We start from the raw sequence: 19,453 nt of genomic DNA on the forward strand, positions 1-19,453 counted from the left end.
CAGTTCTTACTATGTTCGATTATTAATTTCAACCGAACACCCACGATAACAAGCAAGTCCGACTTGATTTATTTTCAATAGACTTTCTGCCAAGTGAAGTTTTAAAACTGCATTTCAGTCTGAAGATGAAATTAAATCTCTCCCAAAAAAAGTTGAGAATATTACGCTGCATAAAACTTTGCAGTTTAACAGTGAAAAGAAGTTATTTAATAATATGAATTTACGGTAGCATTTGATTTAAATATAATATACTTTCAACAAATATAATATTTCGAGAATAATGACCACCATATGACAATAATGATAGAACCAAGAGGGTTATATCCAGTGGGCAATAAACATGTTTCTTATCATCTGATTATAAGTACTATCATGGGGATGCTAATCTTAATGAAACAGTGTGTGTTATATCCTTCTGATTGACCCAAGACACAGTAATAACATAGAAGTATTATATTGAATACTTCTATGGTTATTCTTACGTCTTTAAAGTTGTAAAACTTCCGCGATACACTAATAATCGAGAATTATGCTGTGGCCAGTGGGGGATTATGTCATATCCATATAGGCACGTGTTTTGTTATCACAACCAGTAAACGAGGTCATTCTGTTGCGTACTTTGGTCAAAGAAAGAGAAAGATGGAGTCCCCTAGAAATGAAAATAAGCTGAATGGAATTTCGTTTTCAATGAAGAAGAGTCCGATGCTTACTTATGCCGGAGAGTTCTGGTAAGATATACTTTTTAATCCATAGAAAATATGAAGAGAAAAAAAATTCATTGATATTTAAAATATGATTTCTGAATATGAATATGAAAAACCGAGGTTTGCCCAAGTTCATTTAGAATACAAAAATGTTTGTCATATTTTTATGTTATGGTATATGTTAATGAATAAGAAATGGAGGTATACAGTTAATTCGGGATTGTTTTGTCTTGAGTAGCCAAACATTCCCATTTTTATTTAATATTTCTTTATTCAGCCTTGCTGGATCTATGTGATCACTTCGGATTTTGAGATGTTGCAGAATTCTAAGTTACACACATATCATAATACTCATCAAGTTGTCAATACTGGCAAATATTATTCGATTGAAATTTTCATAGTTCTATTGACGAGATTTACTTTTAGTAGAGACCAAGTGTCGAGTTAAAAAAGTGAGTATCGAGTTGTCAAAAGTGAGTATCGAGTAAAAAAGTGAGTATCGAGTAAAAAAAAGTGAGTAATAACTCGATACTCACTTTTTGATGGGGAAATTTATTTTAACTTTATTCCATTGGCATGATTAATTTTATCAAGGATGTATATTAGGATTTTAGTTATATATCCTTGGCTATATTGACCATCAACATGAATAATGACTAACTTAGTTCTTAGGGATAGTAATATGAAACTGATAGGACCACTTGAATAGTAAACATCTCAAACAAATCAGTAGTCAGAATAGTTCGCAAGAAACACCCAATTTAATACTTGGGAACTATATTCCACGAACAAGGGGAATTAATTGTGGTCTGAAGCCTATTAGACACCAAAATGTTGGTATTTCTTATGAAACTTTACATTTACTTAGCATGATATCTTAGTAGCATAAGTGCCAAATTTAATTACTTTCTGACCGTTATTAAAACAGTTTGGAATGTTTTATATAAGTGCATATGTCTGCGGAGAATGCTATTTGCAAAGTTTTAAGACCTCAGTCAATAGATATAAGAAGATTTGGTATGAGTGCCAATGAGACAACTCTCCATCCAAGTCACAATTTGTAAAAGTAAACCATTATCTAATTTAAACTAAATGAAAGTTATGGCTACTGGATGTTATAAAGGACATTGGGCAACATTTATATGAAGAAATTATTTGTTAGGTTATTTATTTGCCTTGATCCAGTAGCCATAACTTTTATTTAGTTTAATTGTTAAAGCTTACTGCCACTTGTGTGCCAGTTTTGTGCAAACTTATATCCCTCTAGTGCTTAAATCAGAAGTGGTCAATATGATAAGTGTACAGATATAATAAGCATTATTGTGGGTAAATTAATACTGAAAAGTTTCTTTATTTCCACTGCCTATCCTTATTGGTTATGTATACATGTACTTCAAAACAACTTAAAAGTAAATTTAGACTTGACACTTTTCAATTTTAAGATATTTTGCTTTTCATATTTTTATACGTGGTTGTACGTTATCTCCCAGGGTCAACTCGTTTTTGGAAAACTTATTGAAAATGCACCATAGGTACTCTCATTCACTCTGATAATGACCTATATATACCCTTATTTTTTGTATGCACTGTTCTAACTAATTTTTAAGCACTGTATAAAACTGTGTATAATTTGTATTAAAACAGATGAATCACCAAAGAAAAGAAAAACTCAAAGTTCTAATAGTGGCCTGGGTGCAGTGTATTCGAATTATCAACAGTGCTCCTCAAATAAAGAAAATAAAAGAAAAAGGTGAGGTTATAAATTTGTCAAATTTCCTTTTTATAACATCAATTTATTACCGTTAACAGTCAGGGGAATTACTTAAATGAGTGATATCTTAAATCAGTGGTTCAGTAACATTTGAATGTTATGTAACTTTAGATATATACTAATGATCCAGGGACTAATCACGTTTGCTAAAATTATCAGAACCAACATCTGTGTTTAAAGGATGACCGGTCATGTCAGGTGATGACCTTGTACTGAATCTGGGATAATGACACGAAAATCACTTGTATAAATATATCATAATTCTATTTTATTTCAAAGAATCATTTTAAAGAGGTTTCTTTTTTTCAATTTTACTCATAATAAGATATAATATAAACCTGTATGTTTAAAATTTTAGTAAAACTACAAAATACAAAATACAAAATAATTTTTTTATCAAGGCTTCACACCCCAATTAAGTTGATATTTTTGCTATTTATAAGTGATTATTGCAAAAATTACCCTGACTGTTTAAACTTACTATTAAAAACAACCCCAGAAGATACAGTTTGAATATAGATATGTAAGGCAAGTATCCAACAGATACCAACTGAGGTTGATGTTAGAATCTTTATGTGTGTGTGAAGAACTTTCATATTCTTTTTAATAGATTTCTAGTTTTTATATACCTATTTTGAAAAAAAATCTAGCCTGTAGTTCAGTAGTTGTCGTTGGTTCACAGCTGTCATATTTGTTTTTCGTAAATTGTTTTGTTATAAATTAGGGCTTTAGTTATGTCAATTGAATTGCTTTATATTTTCATGTCGGTCCTTTAATAGCCGACTATTACGGTACTATATAGCCATACAGTATGGGTTTTTCTCATTGTTGAAGGCCGTACAGTTACCTATAATTGCCTACATCCACTTCATTTGAACTTTGGTAAATAGTTGTCATATTTGCAATCATACCACATCTCCTTATTTTTTATACGACCGCGAAAAATTAAAAAATTTTTGGTCGTATATTGGTATGACGTTGGCGTCGTCGTCGTCGTCGTCGTCTGGCGTCGTCCGGCGTCGTCCGAAGACACATTGGTTTTCGCACTCTAACTTTAGTTTAAGTGAATGGATCTCCATGAAATTTTACCATAAGGTTCAATACCACGAAAGGAAGGTTGGGATTGATTTTGGGGGTTATGGTACCAACAGTTAAGGAATTAGGGGCCAAAAAGGGGTCAAAAATAAGCATTTTTGTAACTTCCAGACACAACTTGTGTGTAAGTGTATGGATCTCTCTGACATTGTACCACAAGGTTCCATATCACATAGGGAAGGCTGTAATTGATTTTGGGGGTAATTGCCTCAAAATTTTAGGAATTAGGGGCCAAAAAAGGGGCAAAAAACAAGCATTTTTCTAGTTTCATGACAATAACTTGTGTGTAAGTGTTTGGATATTTCTTAAATTGTACTACAAGGTTCCATATCACAAAGGGATTGCTGGAATTGAGTTTGAGGGTAATTGCCCGAAACGTTTAGGAATTGGGGGCCAAAAAGGGGCCAAAAATAAGCATTTTTCTAGTTTCCAGACAATAACTTGTGTTCAAGTGTATGGATCTCTCTGAAATTGTACTGCAAGATACCATACCACAAAGGGAAGGCTGGGATTGAGTTTGGGGGTGATGAATCATAAGGGGGTTCCAAAAATTTGGGGGGGGGGGGGTTTCTTTTTTTTTCTTTTTTTCCTTTTTTTTTTCTTTTAAAATTTTCCATTTTAAGTTGGTTATTTCTGATTTATATTTTAAAGCAAATAAGAATGATATGGTAGGAGATACACACCAAACAGGATGTGTAAATTATTATACAATAAGTATTGTGCAATAGCAAGAAATTTTCAATTGCACAGTATTGCACAATAGCAAGAAATCTTCAATTGCACAGTATTGCGCAATAGCAAGAAATCTTCAATTGCACAGTATTGCGCAATAGCAAGAAATATCCAATAGCACAATATTGCGCAATAGCAAGAAATTGTCAATTGTACAGTATTGCGCTATAGCAAGAAATATTCAATTGCACAGTATTGTGCAAAAGAATATACTTCGTATAAATTGCTTATTTCTTGATCAATTTCAATGGGGTTTTATTCTTGAATTTTTGGGGTTCTTTAATATGCTGAATCTAACCGTGTATTAAGTTTTTGGATTTTGGGCCCCTGTTTTTAAATTGGTCCACATTGAGGTCCAAAGGGTCCAAAATTTAACTTTGTTTGATTTCATCAAAAATTGAATTATTGGGGTTCTTTGATATGCCGAATCTAACCGTGTATTTAGATTCTTAATTTTTGGTTCCGTTTTCAAATTGGTCTACATAAAGGTCCAAAGGGTCCAAAATTAAACTTAGTTTGATTTTAACAAAAATTGAATTTTTAGGGTTCTTTGATATGCTGAATCTAAACATGTGTTTAGATTTTTGATTATGGGCCCAGTTTTCAAGTTGGTCCAAATCGGGGTCCAAAATTAAACTTTGTTTGATTTCAACAAAAATTGAATATATGGGGTTCTTTGATATGCTGAATCTTACCATGTATTTAGATTTTTTATTTGTGGGCCGGCTATCAAATTGGTTCATATTGAGGTCAAAAGGGTCCAAAATTAAACTTTGTTTGATTTCATCAAAAATTGATTTATTGGGGTTCTTTGATATGCTGAATCTAAACATGTGTTTAGATTTTTGATTATGGGCCCAGTTTTCAAGTTGGTCCAAGTTGGGGTCCAAAATTAAACTTTGTATGATTTCAACAAAAATTGAATATATGGGGTTCTTTGATATGCTGAATCTAAACATGTATTTAGATTTTTGATTTTTGGCCCAGTTTTCAAGTTGGTCCAAATTGGGGTCCAAAATTAAACTTTGTTTGATTTCAACAAAAATTGAATATATGGGGTTCTTTGATATGCTGAATCTTACCATGTATTTAGATTTTTTATTTGTGGGCCCGCTATCAAATTGGTTCATATTGAGGTCAAAAGGGTCCAAAATTAAACTTTGTTTGATTTCATCAAAAATTGAATTATTGGGGTTCTTTGATATGCCAAATCTAACCGTGTTTTTAGATTTTTAATTTTGGGTCCCGTTTTTTAAATTGGTCTACATTAAGGTCCAAAGGATCCAAAATTAAACTTAGTTTGATTTTAACAAAAATTGAATTCTTGGGGTACTTTGATATGCTGAATCTAAACATGTGTTTAGATTTTGATTATGGGACCAGTTTTCAAGTTTGTCCAAGTTGGGGTCCAAAATTAAACTTTGTTTGATTTCAACAAAAATCGAATATATGGGGTTCTTTGATATATCTAACCATGTATTTTGATTTTGGACATTGGACCACAATAGGTAAATTAAAAAAATTTAAGTTCTTAGACCACATTCTTTCTGTGTCAGAAACCTATGCTGTGTCAAATATTTAATCACAATCCAAATTCAGAGCTGTATCAAGCTTGAATGTTGTGTCCATACTTGCCCCAACTGTTCAGGGTTCGACCTCTGCGGTCGTATCAAGCTGCGCCCAGCGAAGCATTTTATTAAACAATCATAGACACACAAAAAGTAAAGAAATGCATGTTATGTTCTTCTTGTATATTTTATGATGGTATGATACTAAATTCCTAATCTTGATTTTCATATAATTGAGGTCTGGAACAGGCATGTCAGTAACTGCTAGTAGTCCTTTGTTAATTGCTGTATCATTGTCCTTTTGTTTAGTTTCTTCTGTTACCTATTCTAACATCGGACCTAGACTTCTTAAAAACTGAGTTTTTCTAAACTTTAATTATCACCAAATATGTATCAAGGGTTTCCAGCATTTAAATTAGATTTAAAAATACCTTTCCAGAGCTTCTGGTAAAGCGATCCTTATCGATATACCAGTTTGTGGTAAATCATTTCAAGTAGTACAGTTAGAAATTTATTGTGATCCAACTATTAATATACCACTTACATTGACTATATTTTTCCCCGGTGCAACGCGTTGCGGGGGACATAGAAATATTGGCGTCCGTCCTTCCGTCCCATCTACTAAGCGCTGTCACGTGTACAATTCTTGCCAGATTTTTATGAGACTTATGTCATAGTTTTAAATTAGCAATTTCTTGAACGAATTTAAAAAGCCGTGTCTTTCATTTATTTTTGAAGAGTTACGCCCCTTAGAAATATTAATTATGGTGAAAATTGCCAAATGAATGCTCTAATGTGAACAATTCTTGCCAGAGTTTTGAAAATTTATACTATAGGTAAATATTAGCAATGTTTTGGACGAGTTCGAAAATCAGTGCCAATCAATTGCCCTTGGAAATATTAATCATATAGAAAATTGCATTGTTAGCGCTCTCATTTGTTCAATTCTTGCCAGAATTTTATGAAATTTATATCAAAGGTTTATACCAGCAATATGTTTAAGATATCAAGTATGAATATTACATGTATTAGGTCAATATTCTTTATAAATAAACGTCTTTTGAAATGGTACATGTGACCTCTTGAAAGAAGTAGGATCAAGAAGTCCTATATTTGGTCCTTATGTCAAATTTTTCAATATTCAATCCAAGACTTATATTCACATCTTAAAAAGGCAAATTTGAAAAGACTACATATTTTTTTTCTCGAAATTTTAGTTTAAAAAAATGAATATTTAATACATGCATTGTAGCCAGATTGCTTGTATTTATGCATTTATAGGCCTTTTTATCTGAATAATATTGGTCACATACTAAGAGTAATAAAAACTTATCAAATTATATATATGGTTCAAATTCACACTATTACAAAACATTGGTTGTCCATTCATGCTGCCAATACCTTTGTAAAATTGTAAAAGAGTGTATAACTTTGATGGATTGTGATGACACTGACCGAAAAATAGTAGTTTTTAATTTTGCATTTCCTCAATTTAAAAGGAAAATTAAGAATTTAAGTAAAATATTCTGCCAAAATATAAGTCCCTTATCTTGTACCATGTCCTTTGTCTGATGCTATTCAACAAATCCGGCTAACTGTTGAACATATAGCAATAATTAAAATCATTAACTGTTTCTGGTATTTGATGTAATTAAACTAAATTTTTAAAATTAAAAAAAATATATGCTTTTATGAAATTAGGTGTTTTTACAAGTAACGCAATTAAAAAAAATGAAGCAACATGTACCGTTACTCTGAATAGAAATGCATTTACAAAAATGGTATCATCCTCACTATCTAAATCATCTTTTTTTTTCGGAAATAGATCATTAGAATAATTTGTTTTCTTTTTTAGATTTTACTTTCTATGAGTACCCACAGTATCTTCAAGCAGAACAATGGATATTGATCAGACCAGACAGTCTGGAGAATTTACCATGGATAGAAGTAAAAAAAGTGACAATAACACATTCGATTGGTTTAATGGATATTTTGGGCAGGAGTAGCAGACTGGTACATTGATTCCAAAATCTTGAACAAACAACAACTGAACACATTCTTGTCTCTTTTAAGTGGGATAATGTTAATCTTTACAAAATGCCAGCACAATTGAAATTAATATGGGATAGTTGAAAGAAGAAATTTCAAAATGATACATATTATCACAATGTTGCATTTAGACAATCTCTATTTTTGTGAAACAGTTTTTTTTAAACTTTAAATACTGTGATGATCTACAAAACATTATTAAAAGATGAACATGTAAGTCTCAAGTGTGATCCAGTTTTTAACCGCTTTTCGCTTGAAAAAAAAAATCAAGTTTTTTTAAATTTATGAAGTGACAACAATTGTTTTTACTGGATTTACATTGAATAAATAATATTATCCAGACATTAAAATAAAAATGTCGAAATTGATTTCACTTCATTTTATTTTCATTTTTTCGCAATGTTTTTATCAATTTTTTTTTAACCTTTCTAAGTGAGAAAGTCAGACTTCTTGATGCTTCTAGTTGTTACACACTACATTTAAAACATTGTCACTTTTCATATGGTATATTCTGGCTTTCATTGTATTTTGTGTTTTTTGTTTTTTGGTGAAATTGCAAATTGTGTTCTTACCAATGAAACTTAACAATTAATTGTGCTTGATTTTTTTTTCTTAAACAATGCAAAACCCTTTTAATTAAAAATTAATATGTTAAGGTGAAGTTCATCCCAAAGGTTGCTTTTATTCATTTTCATAAAATTATAAGTAATTAAAAAAATAAATTTGGAAAGTTTGGAACTATTTGATTTGATTACCATTGAGACAGCTTTCCACGAAAGTTCAAATGATGTAACCGTAGGCATACGACCTCCAACGACATGAGAAAAAGCCATACTGTATAGTCATCTATAAAAGACCCCGAAATTCAACACCAATTCAATTGAGAACAATAACGGCCTAATTTATTACAATTTACGAAAAACAATATGACAGACATGAACCAACAACAACCACTGAACAACAGGCTCCTGACTTGGGACAGTCACATAACGGAGGTGGCAGGGTGAAACATGTTTGTGATCGCTCAACCCTCTCCTAGCCTGGGACAGTGGTGTAACAGCACAACATAAGAATAAGCATTTATTTAGTACAGTATCATTTTAAAACAACACCTTTCAAAAATTCACTTAATTTTGATGGCAAGTATTAGTAACCAATCAATATATACAGAGATATGAATCACCTGTGTGCAATTTAGATAGATATATATTATGCAAATGTTGAAATTTAAATTACAATACTTAAATGACTACTTACCCATTTTTCATCAGTATACTGATATATTAAAGTATAGAAATTGACCCTATGTAAAAGTTTCAAAGTCAATGAATCATGACTTGGGGAGGGAAAATAATCATTATGGAGATGAGATGTGCAAAATCTAGTACAACTGCACATCTAATGTAATAACCGTTAATGTTCAGACTTAAACTGACCGAATCACAAACATAAACCTGTAAACTAACTATGCATTTTCGAAATCAATAGACAGTGATTGGGGGAGGGATAATCGTCATGGAAATAATTTCCAGTGTCTTTTTATAAGTGGTTACTAGAGTGACATCCCTAAATTATTCCCCTTCTGACTGAACTAAACAGCAATACACATTGCTATGAGTTGATGCTCTAGTGAATATAAATGTGTAAACCTAATTTTGTGACTGAATCAGTCATAATATTTTTTTTACTGCTGCAGAATTGGTCTTTTCAACAAATATTTCCTGAATTTGTATTGACTGAATTCAGTCATCTGTATTATAGATGTGTATACTATGTAATCACACTTGGTGTAATTTAAGTCTTGGAAAACACTAATTTAATACAATTTCTTGTAGCTTCTATCAAATGCTGTGTGACTGAATTCAGTCAACATTTTGTGAAAATAATGAACAGGATAAAGAGTTAATTTCATTAAGCTGTTATCCTGTTATATGTTGCTTGTATTAATCTATAATCCGAATTCTGTTTCATCTGAATTAACAGTAATAGGTTTTAGTTAAGAAGCAACAAGTACAAATGTATTTGATAGATATTTTACGAATAAAATGGTAATGTTACTTTCTATTGTACTTATTGAATCATGTGATATAAAGATGCAATCAGGTCAAAAAATTATCACCGTACAATGCTATTTTATTTTTTGTAAGTTGATCAAATTAATGGGGTCATTAATATGAATATATTCTGTGTTGACGTTTTCATCCATTTTAAATAAAATGCGCATTGCATACAATCTCGAATGTTATATGGTATTCTATAATGAATAATATATCTACTAAGTTCAACCCTTGAATTTTGACAAATCAGAAAATTGACAAGTTGAACCAGACGGTGTTAAATATTTTAAGTCTAAAACAAACAACATGTACTTCAAATGCAATCGTTTATTATGAAGTTTTACATGTGCACTGGTATACAATGACATAATTTTTATTCAGAATATTGATATGACTGATCAAAACTTTATCGGCAGCAAATTTTATAATAAGATTATGCTACAGAGAACTGATTTTATCCTGTGAGACTCGGTTAATTGGGTTAACGCACCTGGTCCCGATCCTGTTTTATGTTTATTAGTTTATGCGATTCCTTCTGTTTTTGTTTGTTATCTTGATTTCTATCTTCTTAATCGATTTATGAGGTTTGAACATCGGTAGACTTCTGTAGCTTAGATTTATCGTTGTTACGAATTCATTTATCTATCAATGGTTTTTGTTATAACCATATAATTACAATACATGTATGTTTCATTATAATACCTTATTTTGATTGGCAAACAGCAATCTCGCGTCATTCTGAAATTAACCTTCATTTCAAAATGAAATCCAACATTCATGATGACACGAATTGCCACAATAAAGTGCACAGAAAAAGAAAAGAAAAATTTAATAGAAATTGTGTTTTCGTGATTCTAGCAAAAAAATGTAATTATAAATATTGAATGCTTCTTTTAGTAATTTTATAGGGTTGTAAAACCGTGTGCACATTTTTATAATGAAGCATACAAAATGTTCTTCGGTCAACGCTTTTACATCCCAATTAATTTACAAAAAGAAGCATTAAATTCTTAAGTTGATATTGGTTTTGAAATAAGTTTAGCAAAACAATAGAATTTGACCACGCAAAAAAGGAACTACATGAAAAAAAAGAAAATTCTAGTAATGTATATTTGATCAATATCGTGTTGCAAAATTTTATCTATGAAAGTTTATTTCTAATAGGAAGTACTGGACTTGAATACTCCATAATTGAATAATGTATTATTAAACGTTGACATTCCATTAATGTAGAAAGGTAAAGAAATATGTGTTTAACCTGCATCATGGGTGTTAGTGGAGATGAGTTTCATTCAACTTTTTACTAAGGTCCGAAACATATAAATATTTCCTATTTCGAAAATAATTCATTTAACCATATTACTGAATATTACCACTGCTTCGAAGTCACTTAATAGTTGAACTGTTGACTGTGAAAAATGTAAAGCAGGACTTTAAAATGGAAATACTATTTAACTTAACTGTTTTGCTTTTCTGGATTTACTGTCATCATGAACGCCAAAAGCCAGACAATGATGTACTTGAATGCGTGATGAGCTATATGACCAAAATGAGACACAAAGGAATAACCAATTCTATGTTCTACATAAGGTCAACTTTGCCTGAGAGAGTTGAAACCTTAGTTTCTTTATAATATAAAAATCTATCAACGGGAGAATTTAGGAAAAATATGTTACAAATCATGCCAGTAACGTTGCTATAGCACTGCATGATTACTGAGCCGACAATACTCCTAGGAACAAGTAGTCCATCAGCAGCGGTACGAACGTATTGTTATAAAATTTAAATGAAAGTGAAGGTTCTAACAGAATACTTGAGTTCAAGTTCATGACCAATATTATGGAAAATATGTTTTAAAAATTCGTAGTACGACTTTGCAATCTACCTAGATCTTTGTTGTAAATTCTATGAACATTTGTAATTTGTACCACCATAATGGTGAATATATTATTTAAAGGAAATCAGAAAATCTGAATCTCATTTTGTCATGTCATGCTATCCCGTTTACTTATGGTCAATCGTCCCACCTCTACATCACACAGGTTTAACATAACTTTCGTTAGCTATAAATATTTTTTAAATTAAATCCATCAAGAGGAATACTGATAGATATACATTTCTAGCGAAAATTATAGGAGACCGACATTAATTTAATGCACTGATATGCGCATTTCAGTAACTTATTTTTCATCAATGCTACTCTTGGAAATCTGAGAGTTATATATATAAGTAAAACAATAAACCGAAAATAACATAATGCATCGTCGCAAGCTAAGGAACACAACACATTCGCACAGTGCACCCGGAGTATAACCTTAGAATTTAACATTTAAAAAAAAAAAAAAAAATTTCTCCAATATCAATATCAAAGTAAAATAAAGCCAGTAAGTACACAATGATGCATGGACTACTTTGCTAATGTTACCCTCCAGAACTTCAGTCTAGCATCGAAAATAAGATACCGTTGATTGTATGCCCACTTTTTGTCAAGCTTTCGACTTTATGTCGCGAAAGCGAGACATAAGGTCTGTATTGGGTTTATAGAATAATGGGCAAAAAGTGCAGAATTAAGGGCAAAAAATATTTTGAATAGAGAAAAATAGTCAAAAAAACGAATAGAGTATAATGAGGTGCTAAAATATAAAGAATAGAGAATAATGGGCAAAATAAATAAAGATTAGAGAAATTGTATAAAAGAATATAGAATAAAGAAAGAAGGACCCCCTCAATCCAGACCCTCAGTTTGTCGTTATAGTTTTTTTTAACAGCAATAACTGTTTTGATATTTAATAAAATTGATACAGAATCATCATTATAACCAGTAAACAGTATCCGAGCAAACATTTTAAAATATTTATTTTCATTTTTCAGTATTTTACTGATAAGTGGACTTGATTGCTTTACAGTTAACATTACAGTGAAATTTCAATAACTTTGTCAAACCTTCATGGAATATTTACCTCAGTTGAATATAATAACTGAAAAATATCTTCTCTTTCTAAATAACTGGCTATAATGCAATTATATGCAATGGTGAAATATCTAGTTTTTCCCCATAACCATTCATTAATGGAATGTTAGAAATGATCGAAACTATGCATACACAAGTTTTCAAATATTTCCACCAGTAATTTCGATCACTTTGATTTACCCATATTCGTGTTGCAAAATAAACATAGTAAGAAAATAAATACATAAGTAACAACATGGTTTTTATTTCTGCAGTTTTTTTACAGATAAAAGATCTTATTCTGCTTCTCCAATTGTCTTCTGTAATTCATGTATATGTTTTTCATCTATGACATCGAGAAGATCGTCGGTCAAAAACTGCCCCGGATCCGTTATTATTTCATCAATTCGGTTGATTAAAATTGTTTGAATGTTATGCTCTTTTGTCCATTTTTCGTCATTTTCTGTAAGTGGTTTCTTGTAGTGCCCGAGTCCTTCCAGGACATTTAGGGTAGGCATGAAAAAGTGCGGACAGACCGTGGATGCAATGCATTGCTTTAAGTTCTTCAGAAAGGACAGAAAGCCTATTCCAGGATAGTCAATAAATTGCTGAGGGTCCCGGGTTTCACATACCCATAGATAAATTGTCTTAAGGTGATAAGATGTAAGACCGACACGTGATTCTCCGTTTTCCATCACCCCCATATCCAGATATTTTTTCTTCACTAGTTTGAGCAAAATGAACAGAAATTTCTGATGAAAAGAAAACCTCGTTGTTAGTTGTTGTTCAGCTAGAGCAAATGTCGTTTTCCATTGCAACGGATAAGCCACATATGATGTTAAGTGTGTCAACAAGCAGCCATCTTGAACAATACTGTCGACTACCTTTTTTTGCGGCCATTTTTTCTCGCGGAACTGGAAATCTGACAACTTATGTGGCCAAGTTCCTTTAAGAGCAAACACTTTATCAACTAAAATTTTAAATTTAATTTCTTTCCCATCTACTTTCATAGTGTTCATGTTAGTTCGACATGTTCTATACAATAGCACCGTTTTTACTTTATCTAACGGTTCAATTTCAACCTCGCCTAAAATACTAGGATCTTCTTGCCGTGGAATTAAGCATATGAATCCTGAAGATCTCAAGTAAGTTTTACCATTATATTCTTTGGAAAATGTCCACCTCTGACTTTCGTCTACTTCATAAATATTACTGGTTACCTCAATTAGGCAAGCACCTATTGGAAGTGTCGAGACTACTTTGTGTTCGTCATCCAGGAAATAATCAAGCTTCACGGTAACTTAAGGTGGCGTTTTACGCTGAGTCTCATCAGGCGGAGAATGAACGGGAAGATACACATCTGGAAGTTCTCGGTGATACAAGACATCAACTTCAACCAGATAAGAATCGTCCGGCATGACCTCAGGGAAGTAAAGCTCGTTACCTACACTACCAACCACTGTTACTGTATCATAAGGTCTTTGCGTTCTGTAATCTACAACTTTCTGGTGAACATAATCAAGGACAGGCTTTATTTCTTTTACTTTTTTTGCTGCTTTATCCATCAGGAAAAGTAATCGTTTATCGAGATTTTCTGTACTTCTTATGTCTAGTTTAATTGAGAACTCCTCTGGTAAGCTTGCCATTTTTGCACTATTTCTTCGCGTCCTGTCTTGTATAATTTGAATCAGTGATACTTTTGATGATACTAAAAATATAAATGAGTTTCTCATTCTATTATATGTATAGGTATATTTCTAATACAAATTAGCATCAGATGCAAAAATATAATCATACCTTAAAAAAGGCGAAATATACCATGCAAGGGGACATTCAAAACTCACAAGTCAAGGCATTAAACGAGAAATGACGAATAGACAAAAAAGTCCAAAAACACTACATAAAAAACCAAACACTAAGTATGCAGCCCGAACCCAACAAAAACATGTGCTCCGGAAGGGAAATCAGTTTCTTTTCCACATGTGGCACCTGTCGTGTTGCTCATGCAAGTTCAAATCTTATGATAAGTCCCAATCTGTGATGTGACAATCGCGGAAAAGAGGACGGCATTGTGGTTAGTACAATTGAAACATATCCGTTGTCAGCTGTGGAACAGATATTCCAAAACGGTCAACCATCCCGTGATGGTTTTCATAAAACTTCCGAAATATGACTTCTTCCCCTCCATTTGGAACCCTTATAAATTGCGATTTAGTATATTTGGGGTAGTCAATGAGACAATAACTTGACGACACATAAATACATCTAGAGGTCAACCTATGGTCTTCAACAAAATATATTTGTCAATGCAAAATGGCAAGCTCTGATTCGTTCCAACACTGCCAGTGCGGTTGTCTTGAATAAAAAAATTCTTTGATGCTGCTTTACCCAGCAGAGTACAAAAGAACAGTTTTTAATTTTACAGCCCAATTTCCATTTTTCGTCGAATCAACTAATAAATTCTATGCTTTTGTAGTTGACGCGTTCTGTTTAAAAGGGTTTTGCTCTGGGTTGTCTTCAGTTCTATATGCTTAAAATCTTATGACATTTTTCTCTATTTTTAACATTCTGGTTCATCAGTCTCTTTTATATTTTAGCACCCCCATTATTATCTAAAAAAACAATTGCACCATGTTTCTACCCATTATTCTCTAATCGGCAAACCCCCATTTTTGTTTTAATTTCTCAAGAGTTTATTACTTTTGGCTTTTTGAATTTTTTCCAGTAAATAAAATGCATATTGGACAGACTGAATTTTGAAATCATAATATCATTTGTTTTAGTAGTTGATGTCAAGCTTTGTCAATGGCGTTGCATCTATAAACGAAGTGAATGAACGTAAAAGTTCCGCAAGTTTCTTCTTTTAAATTATTTAAGCTATAAATCTCTATAATTAAAAGAACAAATCCAAGAATTCGACAAATATTTAACGAGTGACCAAACACTATAATTGGTTAACTTTTTGAGATTAGTTTGAACAGTATCAAAAGTCATTCAAAATAAATCTATTGATCCACTCGTGTATTATCGGGAAAAAATGTAGCATTTTGACTTTGATTGAAAATGTTGATTGTTAAAATTACTTACTATTATAAATAACAGACTATCAACATCACCATCAACATTTATCTTATTTGTTTACCTTCGTTTTTGTGTAAACATGTATGCAGATCCTTGAACATTTTAATCGTTATCTATGATATCATATACTAGTATATATATAATTACTATATATAGTTTATTCGGTTGAGAAATTTTTAAACACGATCAGATCTGTTTATGATGTGTCATATATCATAAAGAGATAGATTTAAACATTTAACACAAACGTCGTATATTGGGAAGATTTTTCATATTTGAAGCGCATACTTTTAAAAGATCTATTATTCAGTTTAATGGTTGCAAATGATTTAATCTTGACTGTCTTATTTGAGTTAAATTTCAATTTTTAGCTCTAGTAACTCAAAGTGTGTCATGCTAGTTACCGTGTTCAAGTTTGAAGTATGGTCTTAGGAGCTAACAGTTATTTCCCAAAGTATATAGCAGTCAATTTACTTTTTCAAGCCAAATCTTTTCAGTCAGAATGTACAAAAAAAAAACGTGTAAAGTTTGGTGCAGTTCACTTAATTTAAAAATAAGGAGATTTTGCATGATTGCTAATGGAACAATTATCCACCAGAGATCAAATGACGCGGATGTAAGCAACTAACTATAGTCTACCGTCTTCAACAAAGAATCAAACACATATCGAGTCGTAAGTTAAACGTGTTATAAAAGACCAACAATGACAAATTAATTGTAAACAACTCAAACGAGAAAACCAACGTTGTCGTTGATTTTTGTCTGGTAAAACAACAAACAATTTAAACGAGAAAAGAAATGGCCTGTTTGACAGACAACAATTACGACAACCATTGCCTTACACATGTCTTGTTTCAAACATTGATTTGGTCTTTGGTGGATAACATTGTTTCCTCTGAATCATATCAAGTATGTTTTGTTTAATACATACAAGGTTACCGAGCCCTAAAAGCAAAAGACGTTATCAGAACATCACAAATGATTTTTTCGGAATATGTTCCCAATATTATCATTATAAATTTTCTGTACAATTTTTCGTTTACTAGTGCATATATACAAACTTCATAACAAACTGAATATTGCATTTGCAAAACATGTCCTTTGTTTGACACCAAATATATTCATCAAAAATCAAGTTGCACCTTTTCTGCATTTGGTGCTCAGTGAGAACCCCAGAAGTAAAAACTAGTTCAAAATAATACACATACACATACGTCTAAACAAGTGATAACTCTACGACAGATCCATCCATTGGATCACCAGTAAGGGTGATACACGGTTGAAAACACATATTATATTCATAATTAGTTTAAATATCAGCACAATAATGTTAAATCTGCACATTTGCGGAAGCAAGTTTTTGTTCTTCCCTCGCCGGGATTCGAACTCATGCTATTTGGATATCGTGACAACACCGCCTGCACTGTGTTCAGCGCTCTAGACCACTCGGCCATATAAACTGAACACTGAATTTAAAATTCAGCTTTCGGTGGCCTAGTGTTACCTTTCCTCGTCGGTAGAATCTAGATTTGTAATACAGTACATGATATAATAGGCATGAAGACGGAATTGATTGCAGATTAGCTAAATTATCTATCGTAAAGGATCGTAAGATGCAGTCACAGAAATAATTATTTGATAAGTACGTCTTAACAAGTGACAACTCAACGACAGATCCATCCATTGGTTCACCAGATTACGATCCTTTACGATAGATAATTTAGCTAATCTGCAATCAATTCAATATCAATACACACACACACACACACACACACACACATAAGTGCCTATAAATAGTGAACTTCAAACAAATTTTCAATTATTTACAAGGCAGCTAAATTCGAATGTAGGACAGAAAGTCACAGGACAAAAAGCCACAGACAAAAAGTCAAGGACAAAATGTCACAAGTCAAAAAGTCACAATTCAGTTTTGGGTTTTTTTTTCTTTGAATAAGAAAACACTTATTTGTTATTTTTTTTTGTATTTTTCTTGAACTATTATATACAAAGCAACTTTGTATTTAAAATTTATTTAATGAATTTCAATAATGATCAAATAATTGTTAAGAAAACAAAATGTCCTAAACTATAAAATGAATATATGAAATAAAAAAAACTATATTTCAAGATCATTCTTTTATATATTCAAACAATTGTCAACAAATTATTTGTGACTTTTTGTCCTGTGACTTTCTGTCCGTTTACCCTAAATGCAAAAGTTTCTTATCTACATCCGATTTCACCTGGATAGATGCACGCTCGATGAAGCTAGTTTGTCTAGCGAAATATTGCGTTTATTTTTTATCGCATTGTAAATATTTTTTACATTTTAATATTTACATACTAAATAGTGTGTTATAATTACATTGTTAGACACTTTATATATATATAAACACTTCCCTGTTTAGGCCATAAAAAAATCACACACATTGCAACAACGATACATAGAATGTGATGTTATGAAAATGCTCGATATTTTTAATCGATAGCTTATTTGTTGAGTTTAATGGGTTGCTAATTGACATACATTCGTTATTCCAAATGAGCAATTAAGCCTAACCTACTGGGCGACATGCAAAACATTAAAGTCAAAAGGAAAAAGCATATTTGCATTATTTTTCTTATATCGCGTCCAGGTATATCGATGATGTCCTGTCATACATTAATCACATATCAGAGATTGTTTGCATCTCATATATCTCAGTGAATTTGACACAAATGATACACCAGAAACTAGAAAGTCTGCTCCATATTTTGTTATTTTTGATATTGCCGAAGATAGACGTGTCAAATTTGGATCTTTGAAAAAAAGAAAGAAAGTTCAGATTTCCCATTTTCAACTGAACTTTAATGAGTAGTATCATAACCTCTGCTGCAATGCAGCATTGTATTGCATTCATATGTTTCGATTGATACGTGAAGCGCGTGTATGTTCCCATTATACGAACTTTAATAACAGGGTTTGGTCCTTACGCAAAACTGCAATAGGGGCATTAAGATGAAGAACGACAGAATTCGACACTATACAAGTTAAAGAACACCATCACGAATTGGTTGGCCGATACAGTGTGTCTGCCTTAAGTGACAAGAGACATATTTTCAAATTCTTTGAAATTTAGCAACCAGAAAATTCGTCTGGGCTGAACACTTACTGATTAATTTTTATCCCCTATTGTGACATTTTGACTGAGTATAGTTCGGCTGATGATGTATGGCATATGATTAACCTTTCGTCGCACACTGTCTCGCTTTATTAGTCGTCAATGGGATTTCTTCAATTTCTGTTTTTTATCTTGATTTTGTATATTCTTAATGGATTTACGAAATTTGAACAAGGGAAACGACTGTTGATTCTTATTAATTAACAGGGTGTGTTCCTAACACAAAACATATCCGGGAATGTTTCTATGACGATGACGAACGAATGAAATCGATAGTGCACAAGT

At 31.9% G+C, this 19,453-nt stretch overlaps 2 long non-coding RNA genes across 2 annotated transcripts; one reads left to right on the plus strand and one right to left on the minus strand.

Moving 5' to 3' along the window:
- Window positions 1–592: 592 nt before the first annotated feature.
- Window positions 593–8,428, plus strand: LOC127724496 (uncharacterized). The gene is made up of 3 exons (XR_007992527.1): window positions 593–728; window positions 2,349–2,454; window positions 7,726–8,428. It is a non-coding gene; the product is annotated as an uncharacterized LOC127724496 (long non-coding RNA).
- Window positions 8,429–12,751: 4,323 nt separating this feature from the next.
- LOC127724497 (uncharacterized) lies at window positions 12,752–16,125 on the minus strand. Its single transcript, XR_007992528.1, has 2 exons — window positions 16,014–16,125; window positions 12,752–14,634 (listed from the first exon to the last, which is right to left on the minus strand). It is a non-coding gene; the product is annotated as an uncharacterized LOC127724497 (long non-coding RNA).
- Window positions 16,126–19,453: the final 3,328 nt, after the last annotated feature.

This window comes from Mytilus californianus, unplaced genomic scaffold, assembly GCF_021869535.1.
Source record: "Mytilus californianus isolate M0D057914Y unplaced genomic scaffold, xbMytCali1.0.p SCAF_14, whole genome shotgun sequence".
Lineage (NCBI taxonomy): Eukaryota > Metazoa > Mollusca > Bivalvia > Mytilida > Mytilidae > Mytilus > Mytilus californianus.